This window comes from Oreochromis niloticus, linkage group LG16 (genome assembly GCF_001858045.2).
Source record: "Oreochromis niloticus isolate F11D_XX linkage group LG16, O_niloticus_UMD_NMBU, whole genome shotgun sequence".
Classification (NCBI taxonomy): domain Eukaryota; kingdom Metazoa; phylum Chordata; class Actinopteri; order Cichliformes; family Cichlidae; genus Oreochromis; species Oreochromis niloticus.
The window spans coordinates 6335038-6347096 of NC_031987.2; the positions used below are offsets into that span (position 1 = coordinate 6335038).

Here is a 12059-nt window from a genome sequence, read left to right on the forward strand (position 1 = left end):
TCTCTTCTGAATACTAAAAAACATTTCTTTTTTATGTGTGCTGAGTTGTAGTGCTAAGGCATAAAACATACTTGAAAGGTCTCTGTTTCCAGTTTATGTCTCACTTTTGCCCACACAAACATATTGGTCTCTCGGACTTTAGCAATTTATTTTACACCAACTGACAGAAGCCTCAACCAACTGCTCACCAACCACAGAATACAAAGTTTTCTCCAGTGACCAGTGGTTGCCAGATGGTTGCCGACTGGTTTCTATGCATCACTGGTAAATCCAGCCCTTGCTCATTGCTTCTGTTGAACGTCAACACCTAGGTTTTGATATTCAAGGAGCTCAGCTTCACAAAAAAATTGGTTATTTTATGGTGGCCACATCTTTTTGTTTTATACAGTCTATGACGCGTACACAGACAAGAAGCTTAAGTTCAGTTTTTTGAGGTGGAAGATTTGATTTTGTGGTCCTTGTAAATATTGAGTAGAGATTCTAAAGCAATGCAACTTGCTACTTATGTTATCTGTCAGACATGATTATGTTTATTCACAACCACTTTAAGTACACCCATGTCCATGTAAAGGAACATGAGCAAACCTCCAATGAACAGTAACCATATAGTTCATGTAAAGCATAAGGGCTGACTTGTTATGTGCTGGGTAAAACCTGAGCCAGACGGGTGCGGTGTTTCCATAATACTGCCGCATTTTCAATGAGACTCAAGGCGACTGCGTAGCAGGGCCACCCATGCTGTGCCGTGCTGAGGCTTGTACAGAACAGTAAACATGGCAGGGGCCTTTTGGACCGGCTTCTCAAGCCCCTGGCCAAGTTGTCTGTAGTGGATGCCAACCAGAACTGACTGAAAAAAGAGGCAGAGCTGTCCTATAAGTTAGCGCTGCCAGTGTATGTCAAGAGTTTCCCCAAGGGGATGAAATATTCACAGCACTGCCAGTGGAGATGAAAGTAACTGCAGACACGTCATTAATTTGTCATGTTGTCCAGAGGAAGCCTTCCTTTTATTCTAAATCATGGGTTTGCCTTAAGAGATCCTTAAATGAGTTTGTGATGGATTTTCCCAATAAAGAAAATTACTAAGGGCAGTGCAGCTCCAACTCTCTCAAGAATAATAATGATGATGAAATACACTGGTGATTCTCAGTTCATACAGAGCTAAATGAATCATAAGTCTGACTCTAAAACTCTTTTAGCTCAACTGAAACAGACCTCAGAGGAAACTTTTCACATCAGCATGAAAGAAACGTATGCAAGTCTAGTCAGAGTATGAATGTACCTGGAGCAATTTTGCACATTAACTATGAAGACCTCTTGGTGATTAAGATTGGATCCAGGGCTCCCATTGGACATCTTTCCTTTTTGTCACTGCCACCCAGTCAGCGTGGGAAACCATACAAGCTCCAAACTCGTGTAATTTCCTGCCTTTTGTAAACACTCCTTGGGGAGCTAGATATTATGCTGCATAGTCATAAATATATTGGTCACTGCTCTGGCCAAAACATTTGTGTAACACATGATAATGGTGCTCCATTAAAGAAAAGAAAAACACTGCAATCACAATCTTTTCCCATATCCCATTCATTCTTACAAGTGTGTGAATGTTCAATTTAGGTTTGCACCAGTTGTGCCTAGTTCCTCAGGTCCAAATGTAAATTTGTGATGAGCAAAAAGCTGATACCCAGAAGGTAAATTCAAACAGAGAGCTACATAGTAAATAGATCAAATAGATAGAATAAGACACCAAAGTAATAGATTTCAGGTATTAGGTGAATACTTCCTTGTTCTGCTAAAGCCAAACAGAGGTTGGAGGCCACCACATGATGAAAAGAATTGCAACTGTATGCAATGAACTTGCAGTCTTCTTGAATTGAAACTTGCTTCAAAGACGAGGACCAGTTCTGCAACCACTTGCAGACAGTTGCTGTCTTCTAAGGGAGTTTGGTGCTTCAATATGCAAAAAATGGCGATAAAGTGAATCAGTCTGTGATAAATCAGCCAAAAAAAATAATAAAAATCATCAGTTGGTTGCTATCTGCATACACAGAAATTCACATTTGCTACTTACATTCAGACTCCAGACATAAGCTTGTGAATCTAAAACAGAAATTCCTTCACAAGTGGTGACATAGTTGCCGTCTATGCTGTCATAGTTGCAGCTATTCATGTAAAATGACACAGGCGCTCGGTAGCCTTACTTTTATATAGTTATGTAACCATAATAAAACCAGCTGGCAACCACTTAGAAAAAGACATGTTGCAGACAAGTTGTGCTCATCAGTGCAGACTGACTCAGATTGATTGGGTCATGTTGGGCGTCTGTCTTCATTTATGAACTGGATGGTGATTATTTGCAAACCTTCACCAATCTGTCTGAGAGGGACTGCAGTCAGTCCAAGTCTGATTGCTGTTGTTTAAAAGACAGATTGCTTCTCCCCAAGTATCCTTTGTGACTGCCTTGTGATTGAAAGTGTGACCAGTTGGTCAACGCATTCACTTGCAAACAACGGGCAACCTCTGTGTCATTTTTGTATTATATTTACATTTACAGTTTGGTTAAATATCTGATTTAACCACATATACGACAGTCAGGTATTTAATATGATAAAGGTTATCCTGTGTTTCTGTTCCATATTATCTTGCAGTTGCGATGTTACATTTCAGCCATAGTGTAACTGTATTTATTTACTTAAAAAACATGTTTCTAAATATATATACTTTACCCCTTCCAATTAACAATTGGTCAAATAGCGCCCCCTTAAGGTACAGTGTAAGTGCGTATCACTAACTCAGTGGGAGAGAGAAGAGAGGACAGGCCAGCTGTCCTAACCAGTAAAATATTCAACTCTTAACAGGAAGAAAGAAGAGCTAACATTGTTTAATAAACTAACAAGCACGTGCTTTCAGATAGTGAAATTAATTAAGAATTAAAACAGACGTCGTGTAACCGGAAGTTAAACAAATGAAGGTAAATTTAGCACTGTTAAGCTTTTCTTCGATGGTTTAGAAAGTTAATTGTTTTGGTGCTCACAGCTACACATTTACCACCACAGAAGCTCCAGTGGAAACGTCTGGGTATGGATAATAAACATTCAGCTCACGGGGAAAAGGAAGACAGCCTTCAAACAGTGAGTCCCATACAGCTTGTTTGTCCGGCTTGTTTTTCTGGCCTTGCTTCGTTAGATTGGTATTATGCATATGAACGCTTTCTGAATGAGGAGTGCGTTTGTCTGAAGTGTGAGCTTGCTGTAAAGTCGTGTGCCTTCTACACAGACCCACCCTGGAGAGAGCTTTTTAAGAGCTGGTTTGTGCCGTTTTCCCATCTTGTAAAGGTCACCTGTTGGATAGAACACGTGTCAGAGTTATCTGCCATATTTGCTCACAGCTGATGTTTTCTGCATATGTGAAACGTGGCTGTGTAGAAAAATCATCACCTGATTTTGTTATATTTGGATTTTTTAAATATATATGTATGTATATATATATAGATAGATAGATAGATAGATAGATAGATAGATGTATAAAGAGAGAGAGAGAGAGATAAATATATATCGATAGATAGATAGCGATCGGTATGTAGATTCTGTAGCAGACATATATCTATTTCCACAGATTAGGCGTGGCACAGAAAATGTTGTCCATAATTCCACAGTGGTCATGCAGAGTGATTCATAGAGTAAATTAATAATAGCCACTATTTTTACTCGCGAATTGCAATCTTTATGGCGACATGGTTATTCATTAAATGGAGAAACATTGCGCATTTCTTAGATGAAACTCTCTCTTTTCACCTTAGATTTTCTTGAACTTCTGATACAAGTTAAAAACCAAACAGCTGGAGTGTGGTGTGGGACACAAGGTCCTCTGGTAGGGCATTAGGCCCGAAACACTGGGTGTTTTTGACCATAAAGACTTCAACTGCAGGGCAACTGGAGCTGCCTGCTCCCTGCTGCAAAATTATTGGCGGATCGGGTGATGAACCCTCCGAGATCTACTGACTAATCTGATAAGTATGTCCACTTGCAACCAGCCAAGATTAGATCCTAACATCTTAAAATCATAAGAGAAAGAAAATGGTCCAGCGTAGTCGGTTCACTGTGGTCAAACTGAAAAGTGCATTCCACAAACTCAATAAGCGCTGCTCTGTGACAGCCCGTGGTGACTTGGTTTCTTGATTAACTGCGTTCTGGAAAGATGTCATGTTGGTCTTAAAGCAGCTTTTGCGCAATACTTGCATGTCACAAAGCCACAACAGCTGCCTACAACTTAATATTGCTTTTGACGCTGTTCTTTTTCTGCCCGTTTTAATTATAAATCCAAGTGATGCATAAAAATCACCAGAGTCCAGAAGCCAAAGCTGAATTTTCATTATTGACTGAACTTTTTTTTTTTTCACAGCCATCAGTTTTTCTTCACAACTCATTTCCTTACCGTAGCTTTTTTGTGGTCTGATTAACTTGACAGAAACACTCGAGTGAAATTACAATGCGAGCATGATTTATTCATAGAGATTAAGTTAGATGAGGTTCCCAGAATTGAGACGTTTTAATACAGAGACATTTGCTTGAAAGTCACAAAGGCTACAGTAGAACTTTTGTTCACAGTATGTTGGATGACTTTTTCTTTCTTGTAATTCAGGTGATGTAGGGTATTTCAGATGGCTTTGCCCACTGGCAGCGCCAAGGCTCGATGGAATTTAAAAAAAACAAAACAAAACAAATCCCTCCAGTGAATTCTGAGTCTACCGTGTTTTGTCACAACTGTGCATATAAACAAACAGCTTGTGTCTAAGTGAGTCCACTTGGTCACCTGACGGATAAACAGCTTCCGAAATTCTTTCCAGAGATAGTTGAAAGTTTGGTCATATGAATGCTTATCACCATTTCTGCCTTTAGATCAGGAAACTTATATTTGACAAAGAAAAGAAGCTGTTTGTGACACGAGCAGGCCGAGAGGAGGGCTCCGGTGAAACGCCGTCGGCCTGCGAGTCTACATTGTTGCATTTCCTTTTTATTTGTGACCATTTCTAAAATGATTGCTCAAAGATCCTGCAGTCCAAGACTGTTCAAAGACCCCCTCTGAGTATTAGACACGATTTGGGGTCAAAATAAACAGCTTGTATTTAAAAATCTTAAAGTTTTGTACGTTTTAGAGTCCTTCTTGTTAATTAACTTTCCAATTTTCTGACCTTGGAGGGTCTTTAATATCTGGCATCAGCTGAACTGGGAATTTAGCTTATCATTTTATTTTGCAGGGACTGTTAGAGTAGATGCTTTTTATTGTGTGTTTACAGTAAATTACAGCAGCACATCATCTCACCCTCTGCTCCTGCTTCCTTGGAAGTTGGCATTTAAAAATGAAGAACCATCGATTACTTGCAGAACTGATGCAGTTCTCTAAAGAGCTGTTGTCTGTCATGGTCTTTATATCCAAGCTTTACCAACATGTGGCTTCAAATGTTTTCTCAGAGTGGTCATTTAATAAGTTAATTTTACAGAACTGCCAAGACTTTACCTAATGTGAACAGTGACTTTTGTCAGACTGTATTTTTATTTTTTTATGAAGAGACATGAAGAGATTAGAGGTTTGTTTTGAAGTGAAGTCCAATTTAAATTAGTTTTGTGCATTAAAACGCAGAGAACAGAGAGTTGCGGGGCTGTGACGTGTGTTGCTCTGGGGACATTGCTATTAGTCCACTGTGCACTCACTGCCTTTTGGTGATGGCAAAAATGGCTCTGGGTAGGTGCCAATAATCTAACCCGTATAGGGAAGAAACAGAATGCAACACCATTTGGATTTTTCCACTGGATAATGCCACCATATGATGAATCTCTGTTACTCTTGTCAGCTGTATACATAGCCAGTCTTGGAAATTTGTGTATGTGTTGCACCTGTAATAGCAGCAGCATGGTTGACTTCTCTTGTGAAAAGAGGTGCACATCACTCAGATGTGCCTCGCCATAGAAGCTTCACTACTGTTGTTTTTTTTTTTTTAAGCTAAGTGCATATGTACTAGTTTTTCTTTCCTTTTTTTTAAAGTTTTGAGCTGTTTAAACTTGAATGCAAAGGCCATACTGTGAATGTGTTAGATGTTTTAAATGTTTGAAGTACCAGCAGCTGAAAATGACTACACAAAGTACCATTTCAGACATCTAAGTATAAACATCAGCCTCAGTCTCAGGCATCAGGGTGGAGCAGATCGTCTGGGCTTAAATCATGCGAGTATAGTGCTGTCAGAAGGGTACAGACAGCATTCATCACATTCCTCAACAGATGCCACAGACGTAAGACCAGCACGCCTTAAATGCATTGGACCTGAACCTGGGGCAGGCAAAACCGAGGAAATCAGAGCTGACTGGGGCACTGACGGAGAATGCTTTGAGGTAAAAAAAGAAAAATACTGTTAAGCAGACTTCTTACCATTTCCTCGTCTGCTGAGCTGCACCACCCAAAATGTATAAACAGACCTGATGAATATGTGTGTTGATGGATGCAATAGCACACATTTCAACAGCAAATTAAACTGCACATGGCAGTATGGAATGTACTAGCATTAAAGTTTCCTATTGTGTCTGTTTCCAGGTTTCCCTTACAGTGCATGAAAAGGAGATGGACCTCACAACATCTTTATTTATCTCAATGTATCAAATTAAAGTACGAAAACAAAAAGATTTCCCACCTGGCCTGAAAACAATTCCCAGGTTTAGATGCACTTTTTAATAGGAATAATGTAAAATGTAAAGTATTTAATTTTTTTTGTGTGTAATAGATGATAGTAGGGTTATTGCTAGTTGTCTTCCTTGACCAGTTTTTATAGGGTCCATTTTAATATCCCATTGTAGAGAAGTAGTTGTGCTAGACCTTTGAAATGTTTTAGGGTAAATGTATGGACTCTCAGGAGTGTAGCTCAAGTTAACACAGAATGATGAATTGAAAGATGTCTCTGGCAGCAGATTTAGAGGCCTGTAAAAACCACAGCTTTGTAGGTATGGGACTGATTTTTCTTCTTCTTTTTTTTTTACTTACATATTCTCATATACATAGCACATTATATTATTTATAACAGTCCAAATCAGGTGACTGGTTTGACAGATATTAAAGTTTGAATGTGGAGGAAAAAAAACAGACATTTTCATCTAACTTTATAATAATATTGCCAAGTTACAAAGCAATGTTCCACATCAGAATTATTTTATTTGTAGAAAGGGCAAAGTTAATACTATGGCCAATATGCTGCTGCTGCTGCTGCTGATGATGATGATGATGAGGAACTCTCTCCAAGACGGAAAGTTTCCATGTAACACTTTTTTAAAGCAACTTATAAGATATTTACTGAAACACTTTTAAAACTGGGATGGTGAGAGTTAGAGCAGTTGAGCTCCACATGCAATCAGAAAAGTAAAGATTCTTGCTATTCAAAAAAAAAAACAAAAACCCAAACACCCCAAACAAAACATACCAGTGGCACAATTGCTGGACAACACACTCATAACTGGCTCTGTTTTAGTTTTTCGCTAACTGCTTTAACAACGGCCAAGGTCTTTGGACTGCTGAGCACAACATACCAGCACTATTACTTTTTCCTGACTCAGAACATGTAGCGGGCTTTAGCTTGTGGCAAAGATCATCAGCATACATTGTTTGTGCATTGTTCTGCTTTTGAAATGGCACGAATTTCTTTTAGCTTTTAAGAATTGTTTCAAAGTTTGGCTGTGATGAACAGCCATGCAGTTCTTTCAGGACAGTCATCAGATTTGTGTGAGCAGAATGGGTTTGAAGCTCTCCACATTTCTGCTATTCTTAATTGACCGGATCTAATGACATTATTTATGTTTTTTTCTGTGAATAAGGAGTATTTTCTTGTAATTGGATCACATTTGAAATATGTAATTGGTTGATGTCAGTGCTGGACATTCATTCTTTGCATAGTTCACAACTGCTATTTGTGGTATTTTAAGTTTTAAAGAGCTCATTGACATTTTGAACGACTGGGATGTACTGCCAAAAAAAAAAAAGTCCCAAATTCCAGTCTTTCATGTTAAGATTTGTCACATTTGTCAGTTTGGGATGTTCCCAGGAATTTTAAAGAGATGTCTAAACTACAGAGGAAAATCAAAAAAATGTAAGAACAGCACTGTGAAAAGACAACGTGGATTTTCTGCCATCATGAACAGGGATAAGGCGCACTGTTCTTAAAAGAAAACAACCCAAAGAATTTGCATGTGCAGAAACTTCCAGCTCCATGATGTGTTCCTGAGTGACTGAACAGGAAATCTTGGCTTGGAGCGAAAATAAGCATCTTTTTTCACATTTCATTTTTAACATTTTAACATTTTGTCTCCTTTTTCCTGTTCCTGTCTGCCACTGGGGCAAAACACCAGCAGGAGAGGGATTGTGTTTGATTGTGGTGGACCAAAACCCAGACTACTGACCAATACGCGTTTTGAATCGGGCTTCGAAGGATCAGATTCAAAGTGATGGAGTGGAGAAGGGAAGGAGGCAGATCTCTGTGGGTTGGAAGACTTTGTGAGTTGTGAAAGATTTTTGCCAGAGGACAGCCAAGTGGATGGCATCTGTGGTCAGCAAGGCATTGCCTTTATTTCCTTGGATCAAAGTTAGCCAGGACTTGGTCTGTTTAAAGTAGGCTTTCTAAAACTCTAACTTGGCAGCTTTTAACTTGGAATAATAAAAATACATCTGATTTGTAATGCACCTTTCATACAAAAATGCAGCTTTGTTGCCATGTTCCCAGTGAGCAGACATTTCTGAACCACAGTTTTTGTTATGTGTACCCTTGTGGGTCACATGTAATTTTGAATAGCTAAAGACAAGATGGAACTTAAAAATATACGAACGGCTTCCTGCCGACTGAAGAATTCAGGTCAGCTGCTTACATGGGATGTGATTTTATTCTAGTCTTGTATTTAAATGTCCCATCACATTCAATCAGAACAGTGTTAAATGCTTTGCATGATTCATGGTTCAAAATGATCCTTATTTTTCAGTCCTTCAGTTCATTCTGTCTGAAATAAGCTGTTTTAGCTCCTATCCTTTACGACCCCTCTCCCTTTAATCCAGCTTTGTGCTGATTAATTGCAAGAGGCAACCAAGGTGGGGAGTCGGGGGCAATTTAGACTCTCTAATTAACTTAACAAGCAAAGAGAAGAAGCCAAAGTGCCTGGAAAGAGCTCCCCCATGCACTGGGAGAACATTGAAACTCCATAAAGAAGGCCTCCTCAACTAAAAACGGTCTTGTTATGAGGGAACAGCACCAACTACCACTGCTACATTATTAAAACTTTGCCCAGGGTTCATGTTAGCACCCTCAAAAGGAAAAGCACAACATGTAAGATTTTACATTGAAAACAAACAGCAGTGAATCACATTAAAGCTCTTGTGTGGTTGAATTCTTCTTTGAATCTGTTTTTGAAAACATTTACTCCATTGCATTGAAATTCCAGCTGTTTATTCAGATTTAGGTGTTTGTATGGAGCATTTTTTTAATCTTGTGTTTGGTTTTTAAAGTGATTAGAATCGTTATACCACGCACCATGTAAATGTAGCTATTCTTCTACCAGCCGCAGGCCTTTTATTTACCCTGTAGTCAAATATTTTCATTCTAATTTTCATGAGTTGATTTGTAGCTTAGATAGCCTGACTACACTAGACTGCATACATGTTCTTCCCAGCTGCCTTTGCTAACCACGTCTCGGTTGTGTATTCTATTTATGCCACTCATGACACCAGAGAACCAACCAGCTTTGCCCGGGCTTTATGACAACACCTGGCTTGTATTTAACTGGCCTATAAATAGACTTTCCTCCAAATACAAACCACCTGGATGGGGTCAAACCACTGTCACACGCATCCATTTCAGTTTTGCCAGAAAGGGTTATCTGAGATGTAACGATGGTGGTGAACAGTGATTTACATAGATGATATCCATCAGAGCCTGTGGTCAGCCCTGTGGTCTGTGAAGACTAAGCACACACATGGAGGCTTTTTGGTGTCTACTCCATCATTGCTAACCAATGTAAGTTAAAGGGAAAAAACTTGATTTACTCTGAGTGAATTTTAATCGTCTTGTAATGGTTTTACTGCTTAGTCCCGCATAACTGATGGGTTTGGGATGGGCCTCACACATGAAATGTCTGTGTTTGGTTTTCAGTAATTGCTTTTGCATGACTTGGTCACAGGTGTCAGGCAGAGACTTTTGGTAAATGTTTGGCATGGTAGAGTAAGAAAAGTTTCAGGGCCTACCTGGAATAGTCCGGGCTTTAAATAGCGACAAGGCGTTACCCGTTTCCTCTGCCGGTTCACTCACAAACACACACGAACTGATGAAAGTTGACTGGAAATTATGAAGACTTGGAGAAAATAAGAGCAATTTTGCAGTAATTGCCATCAAGCTGTTAGGTCTTCCAGTGCAAAGGCTGCGTTGCGTGTTGGGAGTGTGAGTGTGGTGGGAGGTAGGTATTTTTAGAATCAAACTCCTCTGTTCCAATGGCATGGCACTCAAGCACAACATACCTTCTGTGCTGTGCTTTCCTCCTTAAGACGAGCACTTTCCCTTCTATGTTTTGTGTGCTGGGCCGGCGGCCAAGACGGTGGCTTTACAAAGGGTCACAGAGCAGGGGCTTTTAATATGACCGGCTTTTGCTGACTCAAAAAAAGCAGTCCGTGGAAGGATTTATGTAACTACATAACAGCAACAGACTGAACTTAGATGTTCCCTTTAAGGAAAGCTTATCTAAAAAGAAAAGCTTGCGAGGTTTGGAAAAATGTGTAGTTTGTGTAGTTAGACAGTTGTCTATCTTCATACTATCCTGTTGTCATCACTGATTACTTGGAGGCAATCTGAAAGCATCCTGTGGCTCATTGGCTGCTAATTTTAAATATGAGTCAGCGTCTGTCATCATTTTGGTTTTTGTTTTTTAAATAAAGGCCAGTAGATAAGAGTTTTACCAGCCAGGGAGGAAATTATTGTAATTACTTTATATACTACAGGATATTGCATAATTTAGTAGTAGCAGTCCAAATAAAATACATGTAGTCACGTACACCCTGAATAGAACAAGCAGTGGTGGCTGCTGTCACCCAGCCACTCAGTTGACAGCAGTCTAACAAATATGGAGATCTGATCCAGTGATTTCAAGCCCCTGATTCAAAGACTAGGATTAAAGACATTTGCACACCAGCTAAATTTAACTATTGCAGTAGGAGACATATAGAGTATTGATAAACAGGTTTTGAGGTGGCAGGTTCAAAGGACACCATAGCATTTTTGTCTTGATTTTATTAATAGAACCTATATATACACGCCCGATTGCCACTGTAGCTTCTTTTCAGGCCCACAGTTTGTGAAACTGGCTTGCAGTTTCTCAGATCATTGCACAGTCTGACCTTCAGGTGAAATTACTGGGACATCAGCTCCTGGGAAAAATGTTACATTATGTTAACACATGCCTGAGTGCACTAGATCAGCAAATTATTTAAAGTTCTGCTTTTATAGAGATGCTCATGCTTGCTGATGATGAATTAACCACATGCATTTTATTAGCAGCACTTGGCTGCGACTTACTCTCTTAATTACTATGGAAACAGTAACCTGTACTTAGTTTTTCACAGGTCATCAGTCCTGTATTTTTTTTTCCTAAATTCTTTTTATAGGGAAAAAATCTAAATGCTACTGATACAGATATTCATGGGAGCAATATAAAGTTGACTTGCTGAATCTTGAGAACAAGAATTCCCTGTTTCCTTCAAATCCCCCCCAAAAATCCACAAAAGCATCACATTCCCTAACTATGCCCAAGAGCAGCAGAGTTGTCTGTGATAAATGTGCCGTGGTCATAACAGCTGGGGGATGACAGAAGCTGTCAGACTACAGATTAACTCAAAACCCCACTGAAAGCAGTCATGTCACTTCTTACCTGATGTGCACAGTAGAGCTGATATGCACACACACAAACACACGCACGCACACGACTGCACACAGAAGCCCAAACCAAACTGCCAGCAACTTTGTTTTGTTGCACACATGGCTGAGATGATCTCTT

At 39.5% G+C, this 12059-nt stretch overlaps 1 long non-coding RNA gene across 3 annotated transcripts; it reads left to right on the forward strand.

Moving 5' to 3' along the window:
• The first annotated feature begins 2740 nt into the window (after nt 1-2740).
• On the forward strand, nt 2741-9399 carry LOC102076268 (uncharacterized). 3 transcript variants are annotated; one of them, XR_001223378.3, is made up of 5 exons: nt 2741-2968; nt 3054-3128; nt 6274-6383; nt 6583-6654; nt 8382-9399. It is a non-coding gene; the product is annotated as an uncharacterized LOC102076268 (long non-coding RNA). The 3 variants fall into 3 exon arrangements; XR_001223377.3 differs by having other exon boundaries at nt 8385-9399; XR_003216776.1 differs by lacking the exon at nt 8382-9399 and having other exon boundaries at nt 2744-2968; nt 6583-6663.
• Nucleotides 9400-12059: the final 2660 nt, after the last annotated feature.